This window comes from Nesoenas mayeri, assembly GCF_963082525.1.
Source record: "Nesoenas mayeri genome assembly, chromosome: Z".
Taxonomy (NCBI): domain Eukaryota; kingdom Metazoa; phylum Chordata; class Aves; order Columbiformes; family Columbidae; genus Nesoenas; species Nesoenas mayeri.
In genome coordinates, this window is record NC_137542.1 from 74844278 (window position 1) to 74858421 (window position 14144).

The window sequence follows — 14144 nt, forward strand, 5'->3', positions numbered from 1 at the left end:
ACGAGAGCATGCAGAGAATTCGAGTGAAAATGCGGGCAGCAGAAGTGAGGGCTTCTTGTGTGTTTGTACCTGGTGCAATAAATGAAGAGGAACAGGGCTGGTCTCTAACAGATCGTTCCCCAACTTATACTGGAGCCTGGGGTTGTTCCTACCCAGATGCAAGACTCTACACTTGATGTGATGTCTGTCTTTGTTTCCCAAGTCCACATACGTGATTTTGGGGGAGGGGTGGTTAGATGCCTACACACATTTCTGTCCTATCAAGCCTATAACTGATTCTGCACCACGAGCAGTGGCAGCGGAGGAGCAAGACCACCCAAGGGTGCCTCTGCTGTATGACGAGTGTTTAACACTTATATTTCCCAGGCATTTGTAGGCCCTGATCAGGATTTAGGGACTGCGCTGAAACGTGTATTAGAATGCGCAGCTGCACATATTAGAATTGCAGAGCACCACCTACGATTTCTTGTGCAGCACACACACCCCGGGGCTGCAAAGCTAAACGCTCTGATTAAGAAACATTGAAAGAGTGTTTAATGTATGCATTATAACGTCACCCTAATTGCTCACCGGGCCTCTCGCACCCAGCCCGCAGGTCTCTGATCAACGTGCGGAGGAGACGCCATTGAGCCCTAGCGTTAACACAACTTTGCCACTAACCCATGAGCCTCATCTGGAAAATCAGGCCACCGATCCAGAGTAAAAGCTAAAAAGGGAAATGGGAAGGGCCAAGTTATTAACTTCATATATATTCAGAGCTTGAAACAATTTCACAGAATGGATTTCAGAGCCTCTTGACATCTGCACAGGTTTTACCACCCAATTCAAGAGCTGCAAAGCAAACCCTCACTTTGGAACTCCAAAACATGAATGCTATGGATGTGTCCCACCAATTAGATGGATTACTGAACTCCCCAAACATGTGCTGGGGCAGCCCCAGACATTTCAAAGCACAACTTTTACTCTAGTTGCTTATAGCAAAGAATAACCAGTCTGGGAGGTCATAAAATATGCTGTATGTTGTATTTCCTGGTACTTTGGGGTCTCAGAGTGTTTCGTTAGAATACATATTTCTCTTCCAGACTCCAAGGGATACAAACACACATTATATACCCCAGCCTGCTGCAAAACGAGTCAAAGAGAAGCAAAGGGATGTTCTCAAGAATGTCAGGAACTGGTGGAAGATGCAACAATGCAAAGCAGATTCTATAGCTCTCAGGTCTTCTCTTAGATTTTTGGAATATACTTAAGCTCAAAGGAAGTGTCCTCACTTGGTTGGTTCAAATGTCAGGGAATTGAACTCCGCTTAATATTGTGAATTTCCTCGTTTCACTGACAGAATTTGTATTCTTATTTTTATTAGGAGAATCTTATTCTCTTTTCTTTGTTGTATTGATTCATAGGAGAGGTCAGCCATACCTTGGTCATGAGCACATTCTAGCCCCTGAGCACTGTCATTTTAAAGCTGCCACACTGGGAACTTTTGCCACTTTGCTTGCGTTATTCTTCATCTAAACTACACACTGTATGGTTAAATTAGTAATAACCATAGCAAATGAAATCTATTGCTAGCAAATAGTTATATTTCCACAGAATCCCAGAATGTCAGGGGTTGGAAGGACCTGGAAAGCTCATCCAGTGCAATCCCCCCATGGAGCAGGAACACCCGGGTGAGGTTACACAGGAAGGTGTCCAGGCGGGTTGGAATGTCTGCACAGAAGGAGACTCCACAACCCCCTGGGCAGCCTGGGCCAGGCTTTGACACCCTCACCATGAAGAAGTTTCTTCTCAAATTTAAGTGGAACCTTTTGTTTTCCAGTTTGTACCCATTGCCCCTTGTCCTGTCACTGGTTGTCACCGAGAAGAGCCTGGCTCCATCCTCCTGACACTCACCCTTTATATATCTGTAACCATGAATGAGTTCCCCCTCAGTGTCCTCTTGTCCAGCTCCAGAGCCCCAGCTCCCTCAGCCTTTCCTCACACGGGAGATGCTCCACTCCCTGCAGCATCTTTGTTGCCCTAATGATAACCATTAATGAGGTCAACACAGTGACTCTTCCAGGTTCCTTGTTCTGAACCACTTGTAATCACACAGAAGCGGCACAAACTGGGTTAAGTCGTTGTTTTGTAACTTGAGGTGTTCCCATCCAGAGCCAGACTCCCCCCGCTGCCGCACCGCCCCCTCAGGGTGGCGCTGCCGAGTGGCGGAGCGCTGCCGCTCTGCGCCGCCGCTCGTCTGCTCCGGAGGGGCGGAAGTGACGGCACAGCAGCGGAGCCCCGCGGCCTCCGGTGACATTTTCTCTGGCGTCGGGGTCCGGAGCGGCGGGGACGGGGCAGCGTCGCGGCGGACACCCGGCTCCTCCCGGCTGCCCATGCCCCAGCTGCTGCTCCCCGCGGGGGAGGCCAGGAGGGGCGCAGCGTCGCTCAGGTGAGGGCTCCGCAGGGCCGGGCCTCAGCCCGTGGCCGTTACCCCGCCGGGGGCGGGCGGGACTGAGGGGAACGCGGGGCCCGGGGGGGGTTTGTCCCAACTCGGCGGGTCAAACCTTTGCCACAGCGCCTTCTGTTCTTCTGTAATATACCGTGGGGCCGCCCTAGAGAAAAACCCTCGAAAAACAAGGCATGTAACGCTAGTTTTATGCTGCTTCAGCGGTTTTTTTTTTTCCTTCTTAATTCTTTACCTTGGGCGATGTGGGGATATGTATTTTATGTGGGAAAAAAGTTTGTAGGAAACAATTATTTCCTTATCAATCTATTTCAGATATAGATTCCTGGTACTTTGGCTACCTTTCCCCCTAAATTAACTTGTAAGTACAGGTATCAGTATACATACAGGTATCAGTACATATTTTGGGAACAGACTGTGTTTTACCTTAAGGATTCATAGTCCTGTAGGAAACAATTACTTTACAAATATAATAGGCTCAGGCAGGACCTCTCAGCAAAGCAGTTTTTTTAATAACGATATAGCAACTCTGGGTGTTCTACCTGGAGGTGGGCACATGTAATAGGGCAAAAAGCCCCCGCTTATATCCCCCCAAAATCCTGGCTGCAGTTTCCCTCCCCAGTTCCACATTGGTTGGGTACTGCAGGGTTTACAGACCACCCGACGCTGCCTCGATTCATATACAATACCCTTCCCCTTATCAATCTATTTAAAATATGGATTCCTTGTTCTTTGGCTACCCTTCCCCCGAAATTAGCTTGTAAATACAGGTATCAGTATGCATACAGGTATCAGTATATATTCCGGGAAGAGACTGTTTTTCACATCAATGATTCATAGTCCGATGTCTCTGGGGTCAGGCGACAGGTCCTCAGTTATGTGAAAACAACAGTTCTTCGTTAAACGTTCTTTACAAGTTCAAGTTGTTCGATGCTTATCTGGCCTGAGTTCCCCTTGAGCTCTGACATCTAATGTGTTGCAGATGTGGCTTTGAGTGGCACCGGCATCCGAGGAAAATATAACATTTAACTGCGCTACTTGTTCTTCTTTAAAAGGGGAAAAGCAGGCTGAGCAGACTTGTAATATTTTAACTGTTTCCCCCCATTCTGGTATTGTAACTTTCTTTTCATTGAGGTTGTCAAACAACTACTTAAAAAGGCTGCTTTTTGAAAGACTTGGTGCTTTGTTTTGAGGTTATCATTGTGTAGTTGGTCGGGAGAGCTTCCACCTTTTAGGACTGTCTAATTCCATTTATGTCTTAGTTTATTAATAGTGGAACTAGGCTACTTCTATTAAAGTTTGTGGGTACCTTTATAAGTCCTTAACTGCAACAACTTAGTTAAACAAGGTCTTGGCTGTAACTAGTTACATACTTTATACTAGCACAAAGTACCTATCAGCATTTCAAAGACTGTATGTAGAGATGCTGTGACATAAGTGTAAATCCTTTTTATTTGGGGGTGGGTGTTTTTTTTTTTTTTTAAATGGGAATTTTAGCTTTTAAAAATGAATGAGAAGCAAATCTTTGAACCCTTGAGCATCTCTTTAAAAACGTAAAATTTATCTTAATTCCCCTGCCCACCCTCCAAATAGGTTCTGTTTACGACTTCTCTGGTACTTGTCATTCGCAAGACCAAATAAAAGTTTAACTTACAGGCAAATACGAGCCTTTTTCCAGTTTTGAAGCCAAAATGTTACGTGCTAACAGTAATAGCTTTCCCCTTAGAAGAGCAAACATGTTAAATGTAAATCGTTTCTCTTAAAGTATCCTACATTGCTTAAATCTATTAAAAAAACGTAATGTTTGACCTTGAGGTGGAAACTGGGCACGGTGCTCTATTGAGGTCTCATCGTGTGGTGCTCCTGCCCTAGTTACCACCTGTAATTGCTGTTTCTGTGATAGGAGAGCTGACAGGCAGGCAGTCACACCAGTGCAGCTTCCCCATTGACTTTGTGAACAGGTTTGTAACAAGCTCTGAGGAGAACAGTAAGTTGCTTGTCATGTGTTTGCTAAACACAAACATCTCCCCTATATACATGTACAGTAGAAAAACAGTGAGATAATGTCCAGAGAACTCAGCTGTCCAACAGCAATAATTTTTAAGCATTACTTACCGAGTATTTTTCACGTCTAGTGGTCTAGACGAGTCTTGTCCTGGCAAAAGACGCTCCAAATGGGGTGATTGTGTGACTACTAAAAGCTAATAATACTGCTTTCTGTGTTTCTGGTATACCAGTAACACAGGTGTCTTGTCTAAGGGATTAGGAGGAGGGACAGTGACGATGATGGAAGGTAGTACGTGAGTTTGGACAGCTGGTATTTGTGCTCAAGTATGAGGATAACAGTTCTGACTCATTTTGAAACACTTGAATTTTTAATTATAACATGTCAACTATTTCTGTTTGCTCTTCAGCCTAATTGCTAGTTGGCATCATGAAGAGTTGCGATGAGAAATTCCTGAGAAATCAGGAAGAGGAAAAGACTGTGGTCTTACACGTTCAAGCATACGATGTGTATTGCAGGTCAGCTTGGCCATCTCTGCTTGTGCTCTGTAAGCACGCGAAGGCTGCCTGCTCCGTAGAAATTAAAGTGCACAAACAAGTTGGGAAATGAGTGGATGCATTAAACGAGGTACTGCGAAGGGAGAAGAAAAGGGAAGGAACCTGAAGGCAACCACAAGGCAGTTGAGAGTGGTTGATGCTCTCACAAACCAAGCAGTGCTCCAGCTGATAAGAGAGAGGTAGGAAGGATGTTTGTGTGCGCTTGACAAATGGGCAGATCACACTGGCAGCTCACGGTGTGAAGGAGGTGGGGATTAATGAGGTAAGATAAGATCAGATGAGCAAGAAGTAAGTATAGAGAATAATGAGGGGCTTTGAACACTAAGCATTAGGTAGATAAGTTGGTGTAACTTGATCGGAGCAATGAGAAATAATTACCTTGGTTGTCCTGATCCCACTTCTCCTTGCTGAGTATTTACTTTTAAAATGCAGGCTTCTTTGCCTTACTTTGATTTTGTTCACTTTCTTCGCTATCTCTTGTATATTATCACACGAACTGCCTGCTCCACCAAGGATGTGTGTGCCATCTGTGACCCACACCTGTATATCAATGTCTCACTTATAAACATCTGCTAAGGAGGTGGGAGTTCCCATGTACCACACTGTGAAAGCGGCTGCAGACCGACCGTTCGCAACTGTCTGGTTAGCCTCTGACCGAAAGGTCACCACTAGATACGTTAAAGCTTTGGAAACTCTGCAAATCAGTAAACCTATATTTGATTTTCTATAACATTTCAAAGTTAGTGTGTTGGTGGTACTTCTTGACAGAATTTTGTCTATGGTCAGTCTCAGCTTTTGTGTTTTTATCTGCAGTTGACTAATTACTTACAAAACCGTGAACATTGTCAGAAGCTGAGCAGCAGATTTAATAACACATTTACTAGATCAGAGTGAAAGATTTCATTAGCATTGTTGTAAGCATATAACTTGCACTCTGGAAAAGAAGTACCAAAACTTGAAAAATCTTTGTTCTCTTGAGCATTATTAGTTGCAATGGGGAACAAAAAATGAAGCAGCAGTAGAAGAGGGGGACAGGGTAGTGCTGGGAAAGAGCTCTGGGATGAAGTTGTATGATACAGTGCGTGTCCCTGTGCAGTTACACCTCTGAAGTAACCTGAGGTTTACATGGCAAGGAAACCACTTTTGTCTCAGTTTTCCAGTAGGAGAATCAAAATTCAGCACAGAACTGACCTTTAGCACTGTAACTTAGGGGCAGCTGAATCTGCGGAATCTGTGGCAGCAAATGTTATCCCAGGGAACTTAGTATAATTTTCGTGGTTATTTGTTTTGTCTTTCTGTCGCATCTCTGTTCCATGTTTTTGATGCATAGCACAGTTCTAGGTCTGCGACTTGAGGTCTGGACTGTAACATCTACAAATGTGCAGTTCTGAGCAAAAAGAAAACTGGATCAAAGAGACTGTAAATGAAAATGTGCATGTAGTTAAGTATTAGCTTCTGCAGTTGCCTTATCATAACAGAGTATGTCTCTGAGCTGGATCGGAGTGACTGATACCGTGTCACTTATTCAGTGTTACTGCTGGGAGTTGGAATTTAAATTTGTGATTGCCCTTTCCCACTGATTAGTGTTCGCTTTTCACATGTCTGATCAGCATGAACAGAGCCTGTACAATATAGCAATTTCTCCACAGATATTTCTGACTTTCTGCCGTTCTGACATACATGGATTACTCATTCAGGACTGAAAATGAGATGCTGCTCAGTCGCTGAGGTGTTGCTGTTTCACTGTTGCAGATGCATTACTGAACGTACAGAGAGGTCAAGTAACATGCCCGTGGTCATGTGGTGAATCAGCTTTGGATTTGGAATGATCCAACCCAATGTGCCTTTATATTTAATAAGGTATTTAGGGTTTTGTATCAATTTGACCACGTAACCTGTCTCTCAAATGCTCAGAAATTGATTCAAGTAGCAGAATAGTGTACAGGCTTCAGCCATATCAGACCTTGTGATATTTGATCCCCAAGAAGACAGCTTAAAAGCTGTTAGGACTCAGTCTGACAGCTTTTTAATCATAAGCAGAACAGGTGGTCACTTTTTAATTAAATACAAGTATTTAAGGCTCTTCCAAGCTAGCATTTTTGGGTCAATATGCTTGGATCATGAGTTTGACTTTGTAGTGAGACTCCTGCAGTGTCCTGCACAATGCTCTTCTGCTTTGATGCTTCAGAGTTTCCTGGAAATGAGCAGGCAGAGCCCAACCATGATTGGATAAGTGTTGTCCTTGCTATGTTTCTGCTGTAGTGTCTTGTTCCTGAGTGCTTTGTCATTAGTCTTTCAAGACTTATTTTAGAGAACTCAGATTTCGCTTCTTTTCATCCAAAACGTGTAAAGACCAAGTGACTCACAGCAGCAGAGCCAGGAATAACTGAGAGCTAGACTTTAAAATACCAGTTGTCTGTGCTATGATGCAGTTGGTACCATTTCAGTAATTTGTTTCTCATTGGGAATATCACATTTCCATGGTTCCAGTTTGAAGTTGGCACTCTGTGTTCCAATAGCGTCGTTGAACTTTCTGAAGTAAAAAACCAACTTGATATCCATGTGAGATTATAACAGTACTGTTCTCTGGTACGGTGACTTTTGCAGAAGCTGGTGATGTCCCGACTCCTCGACTTAGTCTCCGAGTTCTTGCTCTCTGGGAATTCCAATTCTTGCTAAAGAGAGCGAGCTCCAAATAACCTGACAAAAGCAGAATTTTATGGAAGGAGAAAAGAATTATAGATAAAAAGTAGGTCAGGAGGCTGTCTGCTGATTCCTTGTACTTGTGGTTGGAAATACAGTACAAGATAAGGGGGTTTTCAAGACTGTCTCTTAATGAAGTTGGATGTAACACTGCTAGCCTGGGGCCTCATCATGGTTTGGAAATTATCATGGGGGAGGGAATGGGCTCGTGGGTAGCAGAGCCCATGAGCCGATTCTGATAAATACAGTTTGAGTTGACAATAGCTATGGTTCCTCCGGAACTGGTAATACCTTTTCATCAGCACTATGCAGAACCTGTGAGGAGTTTAAAAAAACAGCAAAAAAACCCCTCCCAACCAAACATTTATTTAAGTATTGTTTTTAAAAAGCCTTTAAAGTGAAGTTATGTTTTCCATGGTTACAGCTACTGATACTAGTAAGCCATCTCAAAGGCAGTTCATGGGCTCACTGCCATAAAGAAAACCCAGAAAGTGTTGAATACTGTGAAACTAAGCTGGGGACATTTAGTGAATATCTTACCACAGTTAGCTAATTATTGAGGGCTTCTGGAGTTATAGGAGTTTATTTGAAGTGTATTTGATTACAGACACTTGATTTCCCTGCTTTGTTTTACAAGATCAAAATGTTTTTTCTACTTACTAACACCTGTAGTGGATTTCAGTGTTTATCTGTATGGAACTCTCGAGCTACAGCAATAACAACAACTCTGTTGGATGAACAGAATGAGATTGAACTAATACTCCAGACTTGATGCTTTTTTTTTTTTTAATTCTATCTACCCTTTTGCTGGGGAAATAGTTCATATTCTTTATGTCTGCTGTTGCTAACCATAAGTTTAAATCTAAAGAAGGCTCTGCTAGCTGAATGTCTTTTTCCTAAACCAGGAGCAATAACACAACAGATCTCTTTGGGGTAAATGGTGCTTTTATTTTAGGATAAGTAAGGTTTTTTGTGTTGTGTTTTCTCTTTTTTTATTTTTTTCCCCCCCTGTCAGCACTTGCATCCTGCTGATGAAAACTACCCTTTAATTTTCTTTTGCGCTTTTTATAGCTGGTAACTTGGTATCCCCTTAGATGCTGTTATTTAATTTCTGTAGTCAAATACATGCAAAGTCTTCATATGTTGTGGGAAAGATATGTCTGTTTCCTGGTTGGTCTGTTACCCTCTTGAAGTAGAGGTCAAATTTCTTCACCTCTGCTAACCGGGAGTAAGTATTGTAGGAAGTGTTTCATAGTAAAACCCGTGTTAGAGGCATTATTCACAACACACATGTAACGGGCTTTTTACCCAGTCAGTTCTGTATTTTGAAATACTCAAGGTAGCTTGTGTTCATTTGTAGACCCAGCCTGTGTTTACTTCCTACTGTTTTTCATTTGTTGTTTGTCAAAAGCTTATTCTAAGTTAACCCCGTCCTGTGCTGTCCTTTTTCTTTACCAGGCTTCGTTCTCCTTCCATTTACGGGCTGTGCCGCCGTCCCTCTACTTCTTGCCTGTGTCTATAGATGTTTGTCTATGACTTTGCCATCTTGTGAGACTTTAACATTTTGTTGCATCAGTTTCTCAGGAAATGTAAACTAGGGAGCAGAGTGTTAGGTTTTGTAAGGATACGTGCTCAAAAGTTAGCAGTGCGGTTCAGGGGCGTGGGTGAGAGGTTCGTGGTGAGAAGGTTGTGTCCAGTGAACCTGTTACTTACGGAGTCCTAATTAGGTCAGGACAGACCAACATCACGAGTGCTTCCTTCGTCAGGAGCACTTTGGACGTGTAAAGACTGCGGTATCGATTGTTAGCTGAAATCAATTGGCAGCTCTTGTTGCTGGTCAAAAATTGATCAAGGGTTCTGCATCAAGAACAGCCTGAAAGTGGTTGGTATCTTATGGTTACTAACATTTTCATAATTTGAATGCAATGTGACTTTGCCTTTAGTGGGTTGATACGATTTATTTTTCAGTAATATACCTACTGCAACTTTGTTCCAATAATTAGATTTTATACCACTAGCTTAATAATTAAAGAAGTAAATGAATAATATTAGTGGCTTGTGGATGAGGAAATGAATTGAGATCAGGGTTTTTTTGGCTTACAGCTACTTTCCGGCCTTTCTGTAGAATTTGAGCATGTCACCTCTTCTCTCTTCATCAGTTGGCCAGACCATAAAATACGTATGTTCCTGCCCTATGCCAGGGAGATACTGATTTAAAGCAAAGACACAGCACTGGTGTGGAATTTAAGTATTTGAAGCTTTAAAATATCTGGAGGTCTGTTTTGTTTATTTCCTATGGCAAAGATGCGTAAAAAGTTCTGATCATTAAATACTTATAAACTGTAGAGTCACTTAATATCTCTCAACTCATCCTTTAAGTGGCTGTCATAAATCCATACCACTTGGAGCGGAGAGATTTGAGGTCTTGGATAGCTGAAAGAGATGGGGAGATTGTAGCATGGGTTGAGTAGGCAGTGCTGTTACTGGAAAGGAACATTACACAGAACTTGACAAAACATCTCTCTTATCTGCTGAGAGTATCTCCCCTCCTGATGTCAAGGCTTGTGCAATTCTGGAGTGGTGTTTTTGCAAGATCGGGTGAACCATCCAATGCTCTCCCTAGCTCCAGGCCTGTTGTGTAAGATGCTCACCTGGCTCCGGACCCTGACCCTGGTCCCGTTCAGCCCGGTGATGAGGTGCACAGCTTTCCTCTGGGAGACTGAATTACAAAATAACTTGATGGGTGCTAGCTGGCCCAGCGGGTAGCAAAGTTCTACCTCTTTACAGTGGTGGTGGACTGCAGGATGGACTTCAAGGGCTACTGGTCTCCCACAGCACTCACTGCTGCTTCCACATTTCCAAATAATAGCCATAGCAAGGTAATTTTGTGCCTCTCCATGATGGACCGGCTTTGATTTTTGCAGGGGACAGGCTCAAACCCTTCCCAAATTAATACTGTAATACTGAGATGACTTTATGACTTCCAATTTAATTGCAGTTGTCCTGTTTTACCAATTGGAGCCACTAGCAGGTAACGGAATGTGTGGTTACTTTTAGGGTATTTCAGGTAACTGTTCTTAATAGAAAGAAAATCAGTGCTCTGAAGATTAGGATTGATTTGCTACTGTTATTTGCAATTTAAAATGCGGCTTTTCTGTGAGCATTGCTTTATTGAACATGGTAGAACAATAGACCAGCATTTCATAGGATCATGTCCTGTTTTGAAAGGGACCCATTCTATGATTCTACAATTCTTGATTTCTTGAGAAGTCTGTTTGTGTAAAATGGCATGAACCAGCGGAAGAAGCACACAATGCGTTTCCTTTTGAGTAACAGCAATGGATAGGTAAAGTGGGAAAATTTGTTAAACTCAGGAAAAGGTAGGACATCCACATGACTATCCTCAGTAGGTGTGTAGTAGGGTGATCTTCTGCAAGCCCATCTATGACCGAGAGAAAAAGAAATGAAGCATGGCATTGCTTCCTGGCATTGATTTCTGCCACTAGTTTTGTTGAAAAAATAATGAAAAATCTAAAAGTGAGCGGTGTGAAATTTTAGGAACAGGTAGTAATAAAAATATGTCCCCTCTAATTTTTAGAGTAGAGAGCATTGTAGACTTTAAATGACTGCGCACTTGAGAAAAATGGTTTCGCTATGAGAAACAAATGAGATTTTGGAAGGGTAAGTGCAGCCAACCTTGTGTGCCTTTATCTGTATGATAATGAATTTATTTTTCCAAGGACCATGTTGTTTTTGTTTGGGTTTTGTTTTTGCAGGATTCCAGTGCAGCTGGTGGATGTTTCTGGAAGCCTGTGTGCAGTCTTGTGAACTAACCCATAGCTGGTAGTTATCTTTCATTTGAAAGAGGCAGAATATGTGCATTAAGCATTATAATGCAAAAACCTGTATTGAAATGTAAAGTCTTGCTTCTTATTAATGACGAAAAATGTTGCTTTTCAAGGTTGCAAAGGATGCTCTGCAGACCTTTTAACACATACAGTTGTAGTTTTTATTTGGCCTTAGATAATTTGTATATGCAGCCTGTTGAGCTCTCAGTAGGAGCAGCCTATTTTTAACCTTCGTTTGTTTATGCAAAACCAGTTGAAACACAGTTTAATGTTTTCTTCTTTTGTTTGGCACTGTGATTCTCTTACCAGGTTTCTGTTCTTCAGAATTGCTACCAGGCCTGATTTATGAATCATCTGATAAAGAGCCAGCTCCACTCCCAGAAATGCGCCTTTAGGTAGAATTATATGCCAGTGCGTCAGCTTTAGGGCAACGTTTTCAAAGGAACACTATATAAATTACACAGTATCCATGTGGGGGTGGCTTAGTGTTATGAAAAATCTGCTCTGAAGCATCGTGCACACACATCCACACAGAGCTGAGTCAACTGTCTTGAGTTAAATCCAGTGCTGGTCACACTTCTGTTGTTTTAAGTGCATGGGTATGTGTGACACTTAAAAGAAAACAATAAAAGAATGTGTGGTATCTTGGGGAGGAGATAAACAAGTCCGAAGGACAGCAGTTGTGAAGTGCAGAAGACCTTGGTACTTCTGTTTTTGTCTGGATGCAGATTAGTTTTTGCTGATAAAATTCTCATTATTCGGATTGATTAGTTTTTAGTTACATAGACATTTTGTCATTGGGCATATCTGCGTTGCTTGTACTGGAATGTAACTGGTGAGTTTCTTGAATTAAGCATGTTGGCTTATGACGGAAAGATAGGTGATTTGAGAAGAAAAAGAAAAGCGTGCCCAACATGCAGATCCACCTACAGAGGTTTTTGGTGAAGCTTCAGAAGTGGCCAGAGTCATTAGCAGTTCACATCTTCAGAGTTATGTGGCTCTGTCACAAGAGGACATAGCTGGTCTTTGCCTGGGTGTTTACATTTTTTAAAAAAGCTGGTTTTCATGATTTCAGTGACTTTAGTTGTATACATTTGCCATTACCTCACATCTCTGATTTTTTCCATCTATGCTTGCTCACTTTTAAATGTGAGATAATGTAATCCACTGGTGATGGAAGTAATTGTTTGTTAATGTGAGCCACTATATTCTTCATTTCTGTGTAAATACAAAAACATATTCAGATATAGATGAAAATACTGACTTCCGTGACACTGGGGCTATAAGGTAGTACATGCTCTGTAAGGATCTCTGTGGTTAACAGTGTTCTATGAACAAGTAAATCCTGTGCAGCAGTGCAATTAAACTATTTGTTCATGTAAAAAAAAAAAAGAGCTTAAAGGAAGTTCTTGATGTTATTATCTGCAAAAATAGAGGTACTGTTTCTCATTTTTTAAATTACAGCTTGGGAATAAATGGGTAGTGGTGCGAGGAGGTATTGTTCAAGCTGTTTTCTTTCAGTGCGAAAATGCCATTAAAAGACAATGTTCTGCTAGATTGTTTTGTTTTCCTTTATCACCGTCTTATACTAGTTTAAATGAAAAGAAGTGGTCTGTTGGACTTGTGAGTAAGAGGAAATGTGTCAGTAATAAACTGAAGTGACTTTTAACAGCAGGCTTCCATGAAAAACTTAGTACTTCTGAAGTAAGAATCTGTTATAACCGCAGCTGCTGAGAAAATGAGCTGGTTTGCTTCATATAAGCTAGGCATTCTTTATCATTAATCAATTCAATAAGACCTAAAATGACAATGTACAATTAAGGTTAGGGTGTCATGGTGTTTATTAAAGTATTTCAGGCCTTATCTTTTGTTTGGGCAAAACTCATTTCCTTCTGACATTGCAGGATATACAATTATAAAGAAGAACTTTTACTGAGAGCACAACAAATAAAAATATTATGAAGGATGTATGTATGGCCAGTTATTGATTGATAAAGGGCATGCGTGCCACCTTCAATATAACTCTTTATGCAGTAGTATGTATTACTTAATAGCATATATTCCATTAAAGTTGTTCTTTAGGAAGCTGTATTTGAATTTAATTTTTTGCTTTTAATAAAGTTTTATCTTCAAAAATCTCTTCTCGAAGCAAACAGCGATGTGAAAGAGACATTCAGTACCCTCAGTTTGGCGATGAGACAAAGCAGCAGGTAGTTTTTAATCATGTTTGTTTTTTCCTGAAGGGATGGTTTGTTACTTGCCCTCCCTTCCCTCATATTCCCACCAAGTCTGGCAGAAAATTTCACTTATTCTCTAGTTTTGTTTTCTGCTGGCTTAGTGAAGTGAATGTACCCAGGAAAGGATGGGCCAGTTCTGGTAGAAAGGAAAGAATATGACTGCTCAGTCATGAGTGAGTGGTAAAAGAGTAGGGGGTAAAACCATTCCAGTTAATGGCAGTGAGCTGTTAGACTGGCTGGGCTGCCTCTGCTAATCTGACCTTCAAAATCCTTCTGGATTTCTTAATTACAGTGCAGTTTTCGTAGCGTACAAATTAGGTGCCTTTACAGATGAATTCACAAATTGAAAAT

At 41.7% G+C, this 14144-nt stretch overlaps 1 protein-coding gene across 1 annotated transcript in view; it reads left to right on the forward strand.

Annotated features, from left to right (window-relative positions):
- The first annotated feature begins 2261 nt into the window (after positions 1–2261).
- The window catches only part of ARK2N (arkadia (RNF111) N-terminal like PKA signaling regulator 2N), a 45185-nt gene continuing 33302 nt past the window's right edge, over positions 2262–14144 (forward strand). The window contains exon 1 of the mRNA XM_080363147.1: positions 2262–2428. The gene's annotated coding sequence lies outside the window, so the exon portion shown is untranslated. The remainder of the gene's footprint in view (positions 2429–14144) is intronic.